The following is a 20,953-nucleotide window of genomic DNA, read 5'->3' as shown; positions in this document are numbered from 1 at the left end:
GACTGAACTGAATTGAATTGATGTCATACTGTATATTGTCACCCTGCTTATGTAACTTACATGCAGAGTACATCATGCAAAATGCTGGGCTGGATAAAGCACAAGCTGAAATCAAGATTGTAAGGAGAAATATGAATAACCTCAGATATGCAGATGATAACCGCCCTTACAGCAGAAAGTGAAGAAGAACTAAAGAGCCTCTTGATGAAAGTGAAAGAGGAGGGTGAAAAAGTTGGCTTAAAACAACATTCAGAAAACTAAGATCATGGCAATTCGTTCCATCACTTCATGGCAAATAAATGGGGAAACAATGGAAACAGTGGCAGACGTTATTTTGGGGGGCTCTAAAATCACTGCAGATGGTGAGTGCAGCCATGAAAGTAAAAGATATTTGCTGCTTGGAAGAAAGCTTATGACCAACCTAGACAGCATATTAAAAATCAGAGACATTACGTTTTCAACAAAGGTCTGTCTATTCAAGGCTATGGTTTTTCCAGTAGTCATGTATGGATATGAGAGTTGGACTGTAAAGAAAGCTGGGTGCCGAAGAATTGTTGCTTTTGAACTGTGGTGTTGGAGAAGAGTCTTGAAAGTCCCTTGAACTGCAAGGAGATTCAACCAGGACATCAGAAAGGAAATCAGTCCTGAATATTCATTGGAAGGACTGATGCTGAAGCTGAAGCTCCAATACTTTGGCTACCTGATGGGACAAACTAACTCATTGGAGAAGACCCCTACGCTGAGCAAGATTGAAGGCAGGAGGAGAAGGGGATGACAGAGGTTAAGATGGTTGGATGACATCACTGACTTGATGGACATAAGTCTGAGCAAACTCCAGCAGATAGTGATGGACAGGGAGGCCTGGCATCCTGCAGTCCATGGGGGTTACAAAGAATCCAACACGACTGAATAATTGAACTGAACTCCCCTCCTGCACCGAGAACTCTTTGTCCCACTGTCTCCCTGAGTCCTAGCTCTGGGGCTGTTTGCGATTTTGATTAAAATATCTACACAATATTACAAGTTACTGAGGACCCCAAGGATAGTATTATGTGACCACTTCTATGCATATTTTCCATACTATGAATGATATACTAAAGATTTTTGTTTGCTTATTTAGAATAATATTAATAACCCATGCATTTACTATGAATAACTATTTCCCAAAATAAACAGGGTAGTGAGAAGTATGGAGAAGGCAATGGCACCCCACTCCAGTACTCTTGCCTGGAAAATCCCATGGACGGAGGAGCCTGTAGGCTGCAGTCCATGGAGTCGCTAAGAGTCAGAAATGACTGAGCGACTTCACTTTCACTTTCCACTTTCCACTTTCATGCATTGGAGAAGGAAATGGCAACTCACTCCAGTGTTCTTGCCTGGAGAATCCCAGGGATCGGGGTTCCTGGTAGCCTGCCGTCTATGGGGTCGCACCAAGTCGGACACGACTGAAGTGACTTAGCAGCAGCAGCAGCAGCAGTGAGAAATATAGAGCTTTTCACATTTTTTCCAAGTATCTTTCCTGTCTCTTTCACTAGAAGACCACTGCATTTTCAGGTTTGCGTCTGCATTCAATCTGTTATTTTGATGGTAGTCTGTGAAAGTGAAAAAGCCCTCACATATGTAGGAGTAGTATTTTGTAATAATCTTTTCAGATAATTGTGTATATTCATCTTGGATACAAAAGTAAAACTATACAAATTGTAGTTTCTCAAACCTGAAACAATATCATTGACTATTTTCTATTCTGTTACACTAAAATCCATAAGCCTATTTTGCTCATTGAAGATCTCTTGTACTAATACAAGATTTTTACAAAGTAATACATTGTTTCACTAAATTATACAGATCTCTCTGCTCATTCATTCTTTCAAGAACAACTGTTTTCCATGAAAAAGAGGGTAGTTCAGATCTCACAGTTTTTCCTTGGGCCACAGGACTTTGAAATGTAGTAGAAGTGCTCTATGTGTACTCTCCATGTCATCACAGAAGATACTTTTAAAATGTGTATTTAAGAACGATGATTATGAAACAAACATTTTTATTTATTTTGTTTTTAAAAGTTTATTTTATTGAAGGATATTTGATTTATAATGTTAATTTCTGCTGTATAGCAAAGTGATTCACTTAAACGTGTATATATATTCTTTTTCATATATTTTTAAATTTTGGTTTATTAAGGACAGATAGAATTTTTAATGTGTCATTCTGGATGTTTTAAGGCAAACCTGATTGTTATTTTTCTTTTTCTGCAAGAAAGTTTTGGTGAAAATAATTACTAGTGGAGTTTGCTACCATAGTCTCCGTTACTGCTACATCAAAGCAAATGTTGATATAGTGAGAAGTCAAATAATATCTGAGTGATGCTATGAAAGTAGCTTTCTCCTCAGGGATCTCATGAAAGGGTCTCAGTGACATCAACGGTTCCACAGACCACACTCTGAGAACTGCTGTTCTGAATGAACCAGGGCATCTCCCATCTGATCCCTGCCTTTGCCTCCTCTTCATTTTAGAAAATCCTTTTTCCTGAGCTCACTCCCTGCCTCCCCAAACTTAACTGAGGGCCCTGCGCCTGGGCTTCTCTAGGAGAGAACTCACCCCCTAGAAAGTGATGCCAGAGATGTCCTCAGTCTGGGAAGGGAGGTGGGGGGACAGGTGTTTCCTGTTTGGAACTTGGAACAGTTTGTACCTGAAGGTGCCAGACCTACTCATAACCTACTTTGATTTTGCTACACACCAGCTTAATATGTATTCATATCCCATACAGAAATCTGATAGTGTCTAAGAAAAATATTATTGGCCTTTTCATCTCACGTGGCCTAATGCACGTGGCCCACAAACCATGAAGAGCAGTCCATTCCAACAGAACATTCTGTGGTGAAAGAATTTTCTATGTCTTGTGCTGTCCGGTCAGGTAGCCAGTAGCTACATGAGGCTATTTAGCACCTTAAAGTGTCTGTTGTGCTGAGCACTTTCATTTATTTTAATTTGAATAGCAATATGTGGCTACTAGCTAGCATACTGGTCAATGCACATCTAGAATGTTGTTAATTACTCTCCCATCTCTTTCCCCCTAAAAGATCCTGTGTGACTCATAGGTTGATGCATACTAAAATAATCTTAATACTGAAGTCATGGATTTGTCTGTGCAGGTTTTAGACATAGCTTTAAAATACAGCATGCTCTGAAAGTTTCTTTAATGTGTATTTTAACAGATAGAGTGTTCAGACATTAGCCAAACCATAGTTTATCACCTTAAGGTAGTAAGTGTTCAAAACTGCCCATCACTGCTAGTTGTCCAATAGTGAGAAATGGATATAATCCTTGATCTCGTGGTGTTTTCCTTAACCTGGTAAACATAAGGACACACAGAAGTTATCAACTGAACACAACAGATATCAATACTTCATAGGACTTGTAAAGTTATGAAGCAGAAGATGTAAGATTAGAATCCAGCACCTTATTACTATTTACTTACTAATCTTGCTATACTTTCTCTCCAAATTCTATCAGTTCTGTTTCCCTTCACCCTTGGACCCCTCTCTCCTAGACAAAAATATACATGAATTTTGTACTCTTGTGGATTGAAGCATTTTATGATCCATAGATGAAAAGCCATCAAAACACATCAATCTTCCCTATGTCAAGCAGACACTCATAAGATACAAACATATGCCCCTATTCTGGTAGAAAGACACATAAAAATTTTGGCAAACAGGTAACATGTCTTAATGCTCTTCAGTCAAAGACCACCAGGAGCAAATCTGTGGGCAATCAAGTTGAATTTGTACTGGATGCAGCAAGGGAGATCACTCAGCATCAGGGACAATGTTATGTCTTGTGATGTGTTAGAACATATACAGCAGGGGGTCCCCAATCTCTGGGTTTGGGCCGGTATCTCCCGTCAGTGTCAACATTAGATTAGAAATAAATGTAATGTGCTTGAATCATCCTGAAGCTATTCCCCACCCCCTCCCCTGGTCCATGAAAACATTGTCTTCATGCAATCAATTCCTGGTGCTAAAAATGCTGAGGACCGCTGACATACAGGATGTGGACTTTGGGTGATTTTGAGGGGCATCTATGCAAGACTGCGTCCTTGATAGCTCAGCTGGTAAAGAATCCACCTGCAATGCAGGAGACCCCAGTTCAATTCCTGGGTCGGGAAGATCCTCTAGAGAAGGAATAAGGCTACCCATTCCATTCTTGGGCATCCCTTGTGGCTCAGCTGGTAAAGAATACACCTGCAATATGGGAGACCTGGGTTTGATCCCTGGATTAGGAAGATCCCCTGGAGAAGGGAAAGGCTACCCACTCCAGTATTCTGGCCTGGAGAATTCCATGGACCATGTAGTCCATGGGGTTGCCAAGAGTTGGACTCAACTGAGTGACTTTCACTTTCACACGCAAGACTGGCTCACTTTGATTGGGTGTTGTTAGGAAGTGGGGGCATTTCTATGACTGGGCATCTCAGTGAGTCTTCCTGTAGGGAGAGCAGACTAGAGTGAGGATACAAATGTGATTAGAAAAAGGGAGCGGTCACTAGTATTAGCACCGGGAGAGGTTTGATACATTGTGAGGGGCACAGGGCCACTTCTTTGGTCTGTGCTTAGAATGCTGTCCTGTTCTTGTTTTGTCTCTCTGTGTCATGCACTCAGATGTCCTTGTCTGATGTTGATCTTCTGTGAGATGACTTATGTCCAACAAGAGAATAACACAGCCGTGTGGTGAGCACCAGCCCAGCTAGAGGATCAGAATTTATGTCCTAATGTATTAGTTGAAGGTGACTGTCAAGTGTTTACAAATGTAAGGGATTTTTAATCCCCTGTAATTTTTGAAAACATTATTTACCACCACACAAGAGAATTGAAAAGATACTTAAGAATGTATAAAAATAAATAATTCATGTTCTTCCCCTCATTCCCCATTCACTCAAGTCCTCTCCTCAGAAATGATTGCAGTTAGAAATTTCTCACTTTTTCTTCCCAGAAAAATCTATCTGTTCATTAACGAATATTGCTATGTCAGTAAAAGAGTTCAGGCCATAGCCTGCAAGAAATTATTGCAAATTCACATATCTGATAAAGGACTTGTTTTAAAATACACACAGAACTCTTAATCTCAACAAACAGTAACCAGTAACCTTTTAAAAATAAAGTCTGAACAGACACCTCTTCAGAAAGACATAACAATGGAAATGCATATGAAAAGATGCTAAACATCTTATGTTTTCAGGAAATGTAAATTTTAAAATGACAGTAATGTATCATCACACCTAATAGAAAACCTAGAATCTAAGAACAGGTGATGCCAAGTGCTGACCAGGATGTGGGGCTGCAGAAACCCTCGCTCACTGGGGCAGGAATAGGAAGCAGGGCAGCCACTAGAAATGAGTCAGCAGTCTCTTATGAAGCTACTCAGAGCTCTCCATCCACTCTGTTCATCAATCTAGTACTTGATCAACTCATTTGAAAACTTATTTTTGCACAACCCCCTGAAAAACTTGCTGATAGAAGAGCACCCCTTAAGTGTGGGCTGTGCATGGTGACCTCCTTCTAAAGACTATAGTGTGGAAAGTGGGGAAGTAAAAATAAAAGTTCACAAGGAGAAACCTGGAAAATGCTACCTTAACTAGGTGATGAGGTGAACTTATTAGTCATACCCCAGTGGACAGTGTATACCCTTGGTCACTGGAGAATGCCACTCATCTCTGTGGTCCTCTTCCCCAAAACCCTGTGCCCCAGTCAAATCGAAAGATGTTCTACTATGTCTCTGAGCAGTACTCCCCAAAACATCAAAGTCATCAAAAATAAGAGAAGTCTTGTGTGACTGTCACAGCCAGAGGAGGCTGAAGGAGACACGATTCCCAGACTTAATATATGTCTTTGATGGGATCCTGCATCAGGTTAAAGGAAAACTAATGAAGTTCAAATAAATTCTGGAGGTCAGTAACACTGTATCATTATGTCATTAGCTGTGACAAATGTATGATGGTGGTATAAGATGGTCCCATAGAGACACTGAGTGTGGGATATATAGTAACTCTCTACTAACTTTGCTACTTTTTTGTAAATTGCAAACTATACTAAAATTAAAACACATTTTAATATCAACCAGAAACAAACAGGGAGTGAAGAATCAATTACTGACTCTGAGATTTCCAGGGTCTTTCATCAGTGAGCTGCAGAGAGGAGACAGAAAGAGAAAAGATGGAAACCTGAGATACAGGGAGGGCTCCAGGGTCTCCTCTCCTCTAATCCTTGCTGTACCCTCGAGCATGACCCCAGAGCTGCTCAGAAAGCACCTTTACCCCCTCACTGGACCAGGGCAGCCATCTCTGTGTGACTCAGACCACAATGCATCCTCTGCCTTCCCTGTGCAGAACTGGAGAGGAAAGAGTGGTTGTGCCTCCGTGTGGCCACAGGGCTGATGACTGGACACCTGAGCTCCCCTTTGACCTCCTTGCCAGAGACCTGCCCAGGCTCTCCTTGGGCTCCCAGCAGTGGGTGAGTGCTGTGCACACAAGCTGGTGTCCATCCAGTGTCAAGTTCAAAGTGTGAGTTGTTATCCACAATACACGCTGACATGGATGTTTCTCTCTCCACTAAACAACCAAAGACTTTGGCCTCAGAGGGGATCAGATATCAAGGCTGTAAAACCTGGTTCCCAGGTCCAGGGTGGAGTTCACAAACATACAGGGTGTTCTAGTTATCAAGGGAGGAGACCTTGAACCCCAAGTTCTTGTCACTTCTTCCAGCCACAGACAAGGTTATAGACCCTTCCTCCAGGGAATGAACTCAAACCTCTATACATGGTGTAAGAGTTGGGGGCGAAGAGGAGGAGTGGAGGGAGGAGGAGGAAGAGGAAGAGGAGGAGACCCCCTAGAAATATGGGGAGGCTCCTGGAGAAGGAGGAAACAGTGACATTATGGGATGGAGGCCACAGGAGTGGAGGGGAGGAACCAGAGAGGAGAGGTGTGAGGGAGGGTCCTTAGTGGGCACATGTGCAGTAAGGTGGGGTGTTCATGGGGAGAGACACAGGGGCTTCTGGCCTGAGAGCTGGTAGAGGCTCTATTTTCCACCTGGATGATAATTACACAGTGTCAGCTCCATATTTTGCTGGGAAATTGTACTTATGTTTGTGGTATTTTTCTGGAATTACAGATATGACATGACTCAAATACATGTGGAAGAAGGGAAAAGAGAAAAAGAGAGAATAGAGGTGGTTAAAGGAAGTCCTCTCTTCCAGAGAAATACCCCCACCCCAGTCCCCACTCTGCACCCCACACACACGATGCTGGGGGAGGGGGGGACAGGGAGACTTAAGGAAGGCAGAGCCCATCCTCAGCCCACAGGCAGGGGCTAGACATCCTCTCTTTATGAGCTGAGACGGCAGGGACCACTGTGCCAAATGCACTACCCAAGAGCCTGGGGAAAAGACCTGTCCAGCTGCCGGCCATGAAGGTGCTTCCTGAGATCAAAGGACAGGATGTGAACTGGAGCCTGGAGGCCACAAGGGTGACAAGGACATCAGTCATGAGTCTGGGCCGTGGGTCCCCCTAACATTTTCCTGAGACATGAAAAACATTCCTCCTCCCCAGACCTACACCACCACACCAAGGACACCAAGGGTGGACCCTCCTGGCAAGCATCACCCTCTCCACCCTATGAAGCCTTCAGGTGCCTTCTTCTCCTCTCAGGCCTAAGAGCCCAGGACCCTAGCCTCCTGTCTCTTCATCCCCTTCATGGACCTAACAGAGAGAGACCTGCTGTCTGGATCCCTCAGGCCTGATCCCTCCACCTCCAAAACATCAAATTAAAAAGTTCTGAGCTCCTGTACCCAAATCTAAATTCTGACCCCGAGGATGACCCAAGGTTTGGGGTCACAGGTCCCAGAGGGAGGCTTCCCAGGGCCCCACAGGCTACAGCTGAGCCAGGCCTGCACAGCTGTGCAGATTCAGCTGCTTCTGGCCCAACCCCCCCGCCGCCCCCCCCCCCCAAAAAAAAAACAACAACCAAATCGCTGCAGGCTTTTCTTAGCCCGAGTAAGTGTGGAGTCTGGGCTGCGAGCGCGAATTTGCCTTCTTCGGAGGTCCTGCGCCGCCGCAGCAAGCAGCCCCCTGCTCCTCCCCCTGCAGAATCTCCCTCTCCCAGATCTTGGTCAGACCCCGGGACCCTAACAGCCGCGAAGTGCTTGAGTTCCTCAAGTCCCTACCCTCTGAGCCTGAGGAAATCAGTCCGGGCTGGTCGGTAGAGACCCTGAAGCCAGGAATGGACGCTGACTGGCTTCTAGAAACCGAATACGCAATGGGAGTGAAAACTGGGACGTCGTCATGAGTATCCAGGCAGAAAGGCCCAACACAGTTTGAGAGGGGAGATAAAAGACCCTAAAACCTGGAACGATGGTGACGTTGATTGGCTTCTAGAAACCGGATACGCAATGGGAGTGAGAACTGTTACCTCGTCATGAGTATCCAAGCAGAAAGACCCGACACAGTTTGAGCGGCGAGAAAGTGAAACCCCAGGGAGGTGGGGAATCCCACGAGGTTTGACTCCCCAGCCCAGACATCACCTTCTGGCCTAAGGCCCTAAGAGCCTTACCCGTGGACCTGGGACTTTGCCCTGACCCCTCTCCTACTGACTGGAGGACCCTGTAAGTCAGAAGTTTACACACTTTCGGTTTCAGAATCAGTGTATGACTATACGACTTGGGACCTCAAAGATAGTATCACTTATATGTGTTATATCTGTGAACATTGGCCATATTAGAAATTGAAACAACAGAAATCGGTTGATTCAGTTGTAATATTATTAACCCATTACATTAAAAGAAATATTTTTATGAAAAAAATCTCTATTTTCAAAATGACATAGTATAGTGAGAAGTGAGCCTTCTAGATTTTACATTTTTTCAAAAGTTTACATTCTTTTCTTGTATGCCTTATTAGAAGACTGAAGTATTTGGATATCTGCTTCTGTATTTAATTTTTTTTTATTAAAGTAAATGAAAAAACTCCAGCCTCACACAAGTATAGGTAAGGGAAGTATTTTGAATAACATTTTCAGATAATTATGCCTACTCATCTTTGATACAACAATAAAACTACACAAGTGTTAGGTTTCATGTGAAACTTGAAACTGAATATTTCCAAATCTGTTGCATAAGAGTCCATAGGTCTGTTTTGTACATTGAATGAATATTGTATCAATGCATGATTTTTTTTAAAGTAATGCATTGCTTTACCAATTTGTATAGATTTTAGAGTGTTGACGTTTAAGATTAGCAAACAATCACATTTGTTAATGTCACCACAGCTTACACTAGAAAAGTTTGTCAATACTGGGAAGCTGTCAAGATTAATTTTCTAATGAGAGCTTGCATCTTATCATTGGCAATAAATACTGTAAGTTGATTTCCTGGAAGGGAGAAACTTATGTTCATTATGCCAAATAACTAAATCTAAAATATCATAGTTTTCCTGTTACTCATTCTTAAAGTGAAAATAGTATTCCATAAAAAAAGAAGCTAAATCAGCTCAGAAAAGTTATTTTCCTTGGTACATAGTACTTTAAAATGGAACAGAAGTATTTTATGTGCACTTCCCATTTCATCCTATCAGATAGTCTAAAATGTGGACTCAAGAATGATGGCTGTAGAAATAATAATTTTTCAACCTGGATATTTTTCAGTGAAACTTGCTTTTTTATTCTGCAGTTAAATTGTGGTGAAGAATTCATAACTGCTATTGCAGTTTGTTGAAATAGGCTCGTTTCTGCTAACTTTTACATCAGTGTAAATGTCAACACAGTGAAAAAGGTAGGGGCTTCCCTGGTGGAAGAGTGGTTATGAAATGGCCCTCCAATGCAGGGGACAAGGGTTTGATCCCTGTGGGGGAACTGAGAGCCCATGTGTCACAGGACAACTAAGCCTTCAAGTTGTAACTGTTGAGCCTAAAGCCCATGCTCTGCAACTGGAGAAATTCCTCGTGCCTCAGTGAAGACCCAGTGCAGCCAAAATAAGAAATACATATTTAAAAGAAAAAGGTACATACATTTTTGGTAATGTCATGAAAATAGTTTTGACCTCATAGATCCCATAGTAGGGTCTCAGAGACTTTAAGGGTTCCACAGACCACAGTTTGAGAACTACTGTTCTGAGTAAAGCAGGGAGACTACAAGCAAGCCCCCACCTCTCTGCCTCCTCTTCACTTCTAGACTCCCTCTTCTTGAACTGGACTCTGTGCTTCCCAACCTTTACTTATTAGGACTCTGCCTCTTGGTTCTTCTAAAAGTTTGAACTTACCCCTAGAAATTTGATGCCAGAGTGTCTCCACCTAGGAAGGGAGTTGGGAGACAGGTGTTTCCCCTTTGGAACTGGGAATAGTTTGTGCCCGAAGGCACGAGAGAAAAATTTATTCCTGACCCATTTTGGATTTGTTGGTACCAGCTCAATATTTACCCATATCCTAGGAATAAATCTGACGTAATCTGGTGAGAAATAATATTGGCCATTTGGTTTTGAATGGGTCTAATGTACCTTCCTTGAGGCCCACTAATATCATCAATAGTAGTGCGACTCAGAGTTCTAGGTCTGCACTTTTCATGTGGTAGGTGCTAGCTCTGTGTGGCTATTGAGCACACGAAATGTGGCGAACATTACTGAGAAGTTGAATTTTTATTTAATTAAAGTTAAATTTAAATAGCCGTATGTGACTAGTAGCTACTATTTGACAGAGCATATCTAAGTGGTTTAGTTTTCATTCTCCCAAGATACTGTATGACTCATAGATTGAAGTACATTGAAATTATCTTCATATATTTGGTTATGTAGGTCTTAGACATTACTGTAAAATACAGCAGGCCCAAGAAAATTTAATCTGGCTCCAGTGCAGGAGAACCGGGTTTGATCCCTAGATCCCCAGGAGAAGGGAATGGCTATCTACCCACTCCAGTAATCTTGCCTGGAGAATTCCATGGACAGAGGAGTCTGGCGGGCTATAGTCCATGGGGTTGCAAAGAGTCAGACCCACTTTCACTTTCTTTAACATCATTAACCTAAACATAATTTATCACCTCAAGGTCATTAGTTTTCAAAAACACTCATCTTTGGAGCTATTTCTTATCTATATTACATTGAGACTCTTGATGTCATTTCTGTTAATTTTGGTAAACATAAGCAAGCACTTATATCTTCACTTAGCCACAAGAAAGTATTTATTGAATACCCCATTATAAAATACCCTATTGGTCCTACATAGTTATAAAAATACAAAACAGAAGATAAAAACCTTAGAATTCCCACCACCTTTGAATTCTTTACCTATTATTCCTCCCCATAGTGTGTGTAAAGTGATACTTGCCCCCAGTTTAAGTTTTTGTTTCCTTTTACCCTTGGACCCCACTCTTCTCATCATCTGTACCTAAATGAAAATATACATAAAATTTTCACAATTGTTGAATGGACAATTTTCTAAGCATGACTCAATGATTTAAGAAAAAAACACAAAGAATAAATAATACTTTTCTATGGCAACCACAAACTCACAAGCATGCAAACATGTGTCCATAACCAAATTACAGACACCTAAAAAATCTGAGTACATCATGAGAAATGCTGGGCTGGAGGAAGCAAAAGCTGGAATCAAGATTGCTGGGAGAAATATCAATAACCTCAGATATGCAGATGACACCACCCTTATGGCAGAAAGTGAAGAGGAACCAAAAAGCCTCTTGATGAAAGTGAAAGAGGAGAGTGAAAAAGTTGGCTTAAAACTCAACATTCAGAAAATGAAGTCATGGCATCTGGTCCCATCACTTCATGGGAATTAGATGGGGAAACAGTGGAAACAGTGTCAGGCTTTATTTTGGGGGGGCTCCAAAATCACTGCAGATGGTGATTGCAGCCATGAAATTAAAAGACACTTACTCCTTGGAAGGAAAGTTATGACCAACCTAGATAGCATATTGAAAAGCAGAGACATTACTTTGCCAACAAAGGTCCGTCTAGTCAAGGCTATGGTTTTTCCAGTGGTCATGTATGGATGTGAGAGTTGGACTGTGAAGAAAGCTGAGCACCAAAGAACTGATGCTTTGGAACTGTGGTGTTGGAGGAGACTCTTGAGAGTCCCTTGGACTGCAAGGAGATCTAACAGTCCATTCTAAAGGAGATCAGTCCTGGGTGTTCATTGGAAGGACTGATGCTGAAGCTGAAACTCCAGTACTTTGGCCACCTCATGCGAAGAGTTGAGTCATTGGAAAAGACTTTGATGCTGGGAGGGATTGGGGGCAGGAGGAGAAGGGGACGACAGAAGATGAGATGGCTGGATGGCATCACTGAGTTGATGGACATGAGTTTGGGTGGACTCCGGGAGTTGGTGATGGACAGGGAGGCCTGGCGTGCTGCAATTCATGGGGTCGCAAAGAGTCAGACACGACTGAGTGACTGAACTGAATTGAAAAAATTGACAGACAAAATATTAGCATGTGTTGATATTTTTCACCCAAAGACCACCAGGAACACAGCTAGTTGAACACATTGTGTTTACTACTTGATACAGCAAGGGAGAAGGTATACTGTGGGGAACCACAGGGCATCTTAGAGTGAGGGGATAAGAAAGAATGTGTTATTGTGGGATTTGGGCTTTGGTTGGAGAAAAGAGAGGTTTACTCCAAACTAAGTATTGCCAGGAAGCATGGTCAGTTTACATGATTGGGTGTCCCAATCAATCACATCCATAAGGAGGGCAGACTAGAGCAAGGATAAAGGAGCATTTGCAACCATCAGTCGTGTTTCCCAGGATAAGATGTTCAGTACTTTCTGAATTGCACAGTGCCCTGTTTCTCTGTGCTTAAATGAAATTATGTATAGTCTTGTTTTGTTTCACTTTATTATGATTTCAGTGTATCCTTATTTGATGTTTCTATTTTATAAATGATTTATTCCAAAGAGAACAACATGGCCTAGCTGTGAGCACTGGGCCAGTTCAAGTAATTCTGAGGTATAGCTGTGAGTGTCACACCTGTTTGCTGGGGTCAGGAGGCTGATTTTTCTTCCTTAAATTCAATATTTTAAAATTGCTACATCGAGATTGGAAAATAAAGACTATAGAAAACTATTTGGCAGAGAAGGCAATAGCACCCACTCCAGTACTCTTGCCTGGAAAATCCCATGGATGGAAGAGCCTGGTGGGCTGCCGTCTATGGGGTCACACAGAGTTGGACATGACTGAAGCAATGTAGCAGCAGCAGAAAACAATTTGGAAAAGAAGAAATGTAAATACCAAATAAATTCATTATTAATAAATGGGAAAAATGGGAATGTGAAAGGGAAAATGGAAAGAAAAATTAAAATCTGTCAGCTCGGCAAAGATGAAAGGAAAATAAAGGCTAGACCTTTAGTAGGTCTCCTTGGGAAAGTCAAGGTGTAGGGCAGGGAAAACAGATTAGGATTGGCTGGTATGAACAGGTGTCACCTGGCTTTGGGTTATAGTTAGTGGTCTGTGGTTGTCTGGTACGTGGCCCTGGGATTATTAAGGCAGAGGAATATTGCCTCTTAGGGTACAAAGGCCAGATAGGGAAGGGGGGTGGGGGGGGAGGGGTGGTAAGGAGGGTGGGCGCGGTGGGGGTCTGGGTTGGTTAGTTTGCATATCAGAGGCTTGCTTCTTTCTGGGCTGTTGTCTGGGACAGCTGTCTCTCCTCAGTGAGAAAGATTTGGTCATTGTGTTTTAATTATTAATTTTTATCTTTGCACTGGGTCTTCGTTGCTGCGCATGGCCTTCCTCTGCTTGCAGAGAGCAGGGGCGGGGGCAGGGTGGGGTGGCTCCTTTCCAGTTGCAGCGCACAGGCCTCTCACTGCCATGGCCTCCCTTGTTGCAGAGCACAGGGTCTGGGCCCAGGGGCTGCAGTAGTCACAGCACATGGGATCAGCTGCTCTGAGGTACTTGGAATCCTCCCCACCCAGGGTTGAATTGTGTCCCTGGGTTGAACCTGAATACAAGGGGATTCTTATCCACTGTACCACAGAGAAGTCCTTCAGCAAAACATTTTTTTTTTAATCTTCAGAAATATTTAATGACGTGGGCAGATGATCAGACATGACGTTAAAAGTATACACTATGAGAGTACATATAATGCATTTTCAGTTTTGTAAAATAAGAAATATACAAATTTTTACACCAGATAAGGTTAGCAAGATACCAAAATGTTAATAGAGAAAATGTTTTGTTGACAAAAAGACTGGGATTAAAAACAAACAACTCTTCATTTTTATAGTGAATTTATATTCAGTTTACAATCAGAAAAAAATTGCTTTTTTTTCTTTTAATTGGAGGCTAATTACTTTACAATAATGTGGTGGTTTTTGCCATACATTGACATGAATCAGCCATGGGTGTACATGTGTTCCCCATCCAGACCCTCCCTCCCACCTCCCTCCCCATCCCATCTCTCAGGGTCATCCCAGTGCACCAGCCCTGAGCACCCTGCCTCATGCATCAAACCTGGACTGGTGATCTATTTCACATATGATAATATACATGTTTCAATGCTATTCTCTCAAATTATCCCATCCTTGCCTTCTCCCACAGAGTCCAACAGTCTGTTCTTTACATCTGTGTCTCTTTTGCTGTCTAGCAAAACATTTTTAAACAACTGAGCTATCAGAGCACATTTCCCCACATTTTGAACCCAGGAGTTTACGTATGGGAAGTTCTTTGGCAACTAGCACGTGCTCCCATGTCTTGAGAATGCTGAACTACATGAGTCTTGATGAGACCATGTCTTATTACAGAAGCCGAAAACACACTTTCCTTTTTTGTTGCTGGGCACAGGCAGGCATCCTATTCTGGTGTGCTTAGGGCAGATTTTGATTTAGGGGTTAGTTACATGAAGAACTAGGGCCTGTTCTATCCACTAATTTCCTGAGCCCATTCCTTCCTCAACTCTTCATTCTCACCTCTGTATCCAGGAAAACTTGACCCATCAGTTGAGTCTATGAATCCACCAAGATAGCTACTGCCAAACACACCTCTGGCTCCATAAGTAAGTGTTCTTACTTCTTCCTCTTCTGTTCCCCACCAGATTATATCCACTCTCCAATAGCTTGGGCCCATGCATGATGTATTCTGTTTATATCCTAACAATTCAACAATCCTCTCAAGCCCTGCTGACTCCTCCTTCCTCTCTCACTGCAGCTCCCACCTCTCTGGGGGTCACATGGACGTGCATCCAGAATTTGCATGCAGACAGGCACACATATCCCTCCCTCTTTACACTACACATGCTCCAGTGATGTTTAATTAATTTCCCTTTTTTAAAAGTTAATTTTCCTTTTTCTAAAATTAGCCAATTTGTTTTCTGCTGCTTATATGTAAGATTACTAGTTTAACGTTAAGCTACATATCTATTTCTACCATCTCAAAACACAGCTGACATTAGACATGACTTCAGAACCACGTGACTTCCAAAAACTCATATACACCTGAACCTTATATGGCTTCCCCTCTCGCCCTCCCATTGCAAAAATTATCAGAACATGGCAGATAAATAAAGGAATTCTTACCCCAGATATCTCAAATCTCATAGTGTATCAAAGGTTAAACAGATATGAACTGCCAAATATTTACTGTTTCCTCAGCTGCTTAGAAGATTTGGAAAAGACCCTGATGCTGCGAAAGATTGAGGGCAGAAGGAGAAAGGGATGACAGAGGAGGAGATGGTTGGATGGCATCATTGACTCAACGGACACGAGTTTGAGCAAACTCTGGGACATGGTGAAGGACAGGGAGGCCTGGTGTGCTGCAGTCCATGGAGCTGCAAAGTGTCGGACACGACTGAGCGATGGAACAACAACTGCTTAGAAGGATGGCAGGAGAAATTATGGGACAGAAAAGGTGCTTCAGAAACCAATATGGATGTTGTCATCAGTTACTATTTGTAGCAGGAGCCGAGATTCTGTAATACAGTCACTTGTTCTCATACATTTGTCTCAGTGGCAGGTGAAGAACCAAATCAAAGGCAACAGAAGAGATAAATTAGTTAACACACATTTTAATAAGTACATTAAAGACATTCCAACCATTCCCCTTAGAGAAATAAGATCAACTATTTCCGTCCCCATTTCAGAGACAAAGCAGCGAGGGCAAGAGACTCATGACTGCCATAAAGCTCCAGTCATCTGAGAGCATTCAGAACCCCAGCAGGACCATCCAGCTGAGGCAGAGCTGGAACTGATGAAAAGGAACAAAGGGTAAATGAAAAAACGTGGGGCTGTGCCAGGAGGTCTTCTCTCAGGGTCTCAGCGTAAGTCTGGATCTCATGCAGTTAAGCCACAGGAAAGGGAAAAATCTCCCAGTGAAGGCAGATGAGAATTCATAGATGAACTCCTGAGTTCTGGCATTGGTAAAGCTTACCTTCCCACCATCATGATCCAGAGCAACTCCAATCTGCCAGGGGCAGTAGGACAGGATCTGGAAGGGCCCCGGGCTGCTGCATATAGACACCCCAGTTGAGGACAGCTGCAGAGTCCAGACCCCTCCTTGGGGGTGAAGCTGAGAAATCCCCTTCTCACCACTGACTCTCTTGCCACCCCCACCAGGCAAAATTTTGGCCATATTCCATTTTGCTGAGACCATTCCTCCTCCAGATCCTCATTCTCCTCTCTATATCCAGGAGAATGATACCCATCAGTTCAGTTCAGTTCAGCTCAGTCGTGTCCGACTCTTTGCGACCCCATGAATCGCAGCACACCAGGCCTCCCTGTCCATCACCAACTCCCGCAGTTCACTCAGACTCACGCCCATTGAGTCAGTGATGCCATCCAGCCATCTCATCCTCTGCCATCCCCTTCTCCTCCTGCCCCCAATCCCTCCCAGCATCAGAGTCTTTTCCAGCATGAGGTGGCCAAAGGACTGGAGTTTCAGCTTTAGCATCATTCCTTCCAAAAAAATCCCAGGGCTGATCTCCTTCAGAATGGACTGGTTGGATCTCCTTGCAGTCCAAGGGACTCTCAAGAGTCTTCTCCAACACCACAGTTCAAAAGCATCAATTCTTCGGCGCTGAGCCTTCTTCACAGTCCAACTCTCACATCCATACATGACCACAGGAAAAACCATAGCCTTGACTAGACGGACCTTAGTTGGCAAAGTAATGTCTCTGCTTTTGAATATGCTATCTAGGTTGGTCATAACTTTTCTTCCAAGGAGTAAGCGTCTTTTAATTTTCATAGCTGCAATCACCATCTGCAGTGATTTTGGAGCCCAGAAAAATAAAGTCTGACACTATTTCCACTGTTTCCCCATCTATTTCCCATGACGTGATGGGACCGGATATCATGATCTTAGTTTTCTGAATGTTGAGCTTTAAGCCAATTTTTTCACTCTCCTCTTTCACTTTCATCAGGAGGCTTTTTGGTTCCTCTTCACTGTCTGCCATAAGGGTGGTGTCATCTGCATATCTGAGGTTATTGATATTTCTCCCATCAATCTTGATTCCAGCTTGTGTTTCTTCCAGTCCAGCGTTTCTCATGATGTACTCTGCATAGAAGTTAAATAAGCAGGGTGACAATATACAGCCTTGACATACTCCTTTTCTTATTTGGAACCAGTCTGTTGTTCCATGTCCAGTTCTAACTGTTGCTTCCTGACCTGCATACAGATTTCTCAAGAGGCAGGTCAGGAGATACCCATCAGTGATGCCTATAAACCAAGATCGTTACTGCCAAACATGCCTCTGCTTCCAGCCCTGTATCTCCTTGCGTCTTCCTCCTCTGCTTCCAACCAGAATCTGTCCACTTTCACTTCCCAGTACAGTTTGCCCCATGTGAAGCCCTTACTGCCCAGCACCCTGGGCTCCGGATCAAATCTCTGACCACGCTGGCATTTGTTCATCCACAAGCTAGTCAACATCATACTCTTCCCATTTGGAGACACTGCGAGGTAGCCATTGGCTGTCTGGGAATTTAGGATGATCCTCACTGTGGGGACAAGGAGACAAAGGTGTGGTCTCACAAAAGATACAAATGAGATTTGTCCCATAGGTTCTGGGGCCTTTATGACAATGGTGGGAGACTCCTCAGGGGGCCAGGACAAAGACTGCTTTTGACCTTGTGTTCAGACTGTTAGCAACCATATCTAGAGAGTGTAAACACAGAAAATTCAAGGCCTCAGGCAGTGCGATGAGACTGGAGAGGAAAAAAAGATAAAAACTGGGATCGCTACAGCTGAGCGAATCTGGGGAAAGGTTTATGGTTTTGAAATCAGGATAAAGAATTTGGATACTTTAGTCACACAAAGACCTTCCTCTTTAAAACAGAAGTGCTGACCTATGAGTAATGGACCTTCCCAGGAAAGCTGCAAACTTCAGCCACTATCCCCTCCAAAACTCACTTGTCTTATATTCCAGATCCCTCATCAATTTTCCTAGAATGAAAGAACAAAAGGACAGTGAGCAATTCTTTCTTTTTTTTTTTTTTTTCTTTAGCCACACTGCTTGGCTTGCGGGAAGTCCAGCGTTGAACCCAGGCTGATAGCAGTGAAAGCACAGAGTCCTACCCACTGGACCACCAGGGAATTCCCAACAAGAAACAATTTTAACACCACAGCTTCTAGGTCAGGTTCTCTTACATTGGCTCATGTAACTTTAGATGATGACAGGGCACCATGAAAGGTCAAGTGAGTTAGAGAAAGCAATTCAGGAGACACCCAGAGCTGTGCAGTCTAAATTGCTTCTTGTAAGCATATATACCAACAAGTGCTGAAGCCACCTGGTGCTTCCTTAAAGAGTACTTTGGGCATGCCACCTGTTGTTAAACCAAGTCCAAAACTTCTAGTCCACACAGTTTCTCTCCACTCTCACAGATACCTCTTTGAGATTCATTCCCCAGTATTCTTTAAATTGTTTAAAAAAATTTTATTGTAAAAACACATGATATTTACCATCTTTACTATTTTTTAAATGTATAGTTCGTTAATGTCCAGTTCAGTTGCTCAGTCGTGTCTGACTCCTTGCAACCCCATGGACTGCAGCACGCCAGGCTTCCCTGTCCATCACCAACTCCCGGAGCTTGCTTAAACTCATGGCCATCAGGTCGGTGATGCCATCCAATCACCTCAGCCTCTATCATCCCCTTCTCCTCCTGCCTTCAATCTTCCCCAGCATCAGGGTCTTTTCCAATGAGTCAGTTAATCATTAATGTTAAGTATATTTAAATAACTATGCAATTGATTTCCAGAACTTTTCCATTTTGAAAAATTGAAACTCTGTACCCATTAAACAGCAGCTCCTCATTTCCCCCTCCTCTCAAACCGTGGCAACCACTATTCCACTTTCTGTCCCTATGGATTTGACTACTTGAGACATCATATGCATGGAATCAGGTATCACTTGTCTCTTTGTGACTGGCTCCTCTCACTTACCCTGCTGTCCTCGAGGTCCATCCGTGATAAAGGACGCGGCACGGTTTCCTTCCTTTTCCAGGTTGGGTGGTATTCCAGTGTCTGCATGTGCCGCGTTCTGTTTTTCCATCATCCATCGGTGGGCGTGTGGGCTGTTCCTGCATCCCATCTGCGGGGAATGATGCTGCTATGGACGTGAGTGCGAAGATCTCTTTGAGATTCTGCTTTTAATTCTGTGGAAAGTGGGAATAGTGGACCATATGATAATTATATTTTTAATTTTTTGAGGAAATGCCTCGCTCATACTCTCAGTGTTTTGAGACACTCTCCCAATGTTCTTTTTACCTCACTGTTAGAAATGAAATCTCTTTTTACTATCTTGAGGCCTGACTGTGGCTCTATTTTAGTCTAGGTTCTGTTCTTAGAATATCATGTGGTTTGGACTTCGATTCCCTCCCCAGCGTCCCGGCCTGGTGTGAATGACACACAAAGAGCAAGGGACTCTGAGAAGTCACAGCCACGCTCAAAACCTAAGGACACATTATAGAGAAAGGAAGAAGGTTTCTAGGGTCAGAATCCCCTCCTTTATAACTGAATTCTCTGAGTCCTTTCTCTGAAGTAAGAGGTATATCTGAAAAGTCTTCTGCCCGATTTTTGATTGCAGGACTGATTGGCTTTTCAACCTGAAACCTCTTCCAGGATATCTAGAGTAATGACGTCACAGTGAGAACTCCTGAGAGAGAGGTGTGATTTCCCACCATCACCGTCTGCACGTGCACACGAGCACTCATAGTAGCCCCAAAGACGCAGAGAAGAAAAGATGGTTTTCCAAGTGGTCGGTTTCAAGGTCAGAGGCAAAGAGTAGAATATAGAGTTCTGAAGAAAGGGGCATTATCCAAGGATTCTCTCCCCACCAATATGTCATTTATAGAGAATATTCAAAAAGAAAGAAAGCCTTTGAAAGCCTTTGAAACATGCTACTGATACTACAGGCTCTAAAGAAATTACCTGAGGATATGAACTAGAAGAATTAAAATTAAGCTTTAAATATACATTTTTAAAAGCATTAAATTTCAAATTAAGGTATAGCTGGGCAGATATATAAACTAAATCTAAAATGAAAAAAGTCTGAGATTTTGATCTTATTATCAAACATGATTAGATTCAAAGCAAAAAAAATTGTTAATGAAACAAAGGTATTTTATGGTACTAAAGATTATAATCATCAATTAAGATGTAACCCACCTTAAGGATCATACAGGGAAAAAACATCAAAATATAAAAAGCAATGTGCGTGCATGCAAAGTTGCTTCAATCGTGTTGCTCCTTACCACCCTATCCACAGAAGCCTGCCAGGCTCTTCTGTCCGTGGGATTCTCCAAGCAAGAATACTGGAGTGGGTTCACATGCCCGCCTCCAGGGACTCTTGCTGACCCAGGGATCAACCCTGAGTCTCTGTGTCTTCTACATTGCCAGGTGGGTTCTTTACCACTAGTGCCACCTGGAAAGACCTAATATATATATTAGGTTTATATAGTTTCCTTTTAGCAATGAGTTTTTGCCCAT

At 42.8% G+C, this 20,953-nt stretch overlaps 1 long non-coding RNA gene across 1 annotated transcript; it reads right to left on the bottom strand.

Annotated features, from left to right (window-relative positions):
- Positions 1-2,900: 2,900 nt before the first annotated feature.
- Positions 2,901-8,268, bottom strand: LOC120870529. The gene is made up of 3 exons (XR_005722793.1): positions 8,212-8,268; positions 3,476-3,543; positions 2,901-3,346 (listed from the first exon to the last, which is right to left on the bottom strand). It is a non-coding gene; the product is annotated as an uncharacterized LOC120870529 (long non-coding RNA).
- Between the last annotated feature and the right edge of the window lie 12,685 nt (positions 8,269-20,953).

Source organism: Oryx dammah, unplaced genomic scaffold, assembly GCF_014754425.2.
Source record: "Oryx dammah isolate SB20612 unplaced genomic scaffold, SCBI_Odam_1.1 HiC_scaffold_11, whole genome shotgun sequence".
In the NCBI taxonomy this organism is placed as follows: domain Eukaryota; kingdom Metazoa; phylum Chordata; class Mammalia; order Artiodactyla; family Bovidae; genus Oryx; species Oryx dammah.
Note: the sequence above shows the minus strand (reverse complement) of the source record. Positions and strands in the feature narration are given on the sequence as shown.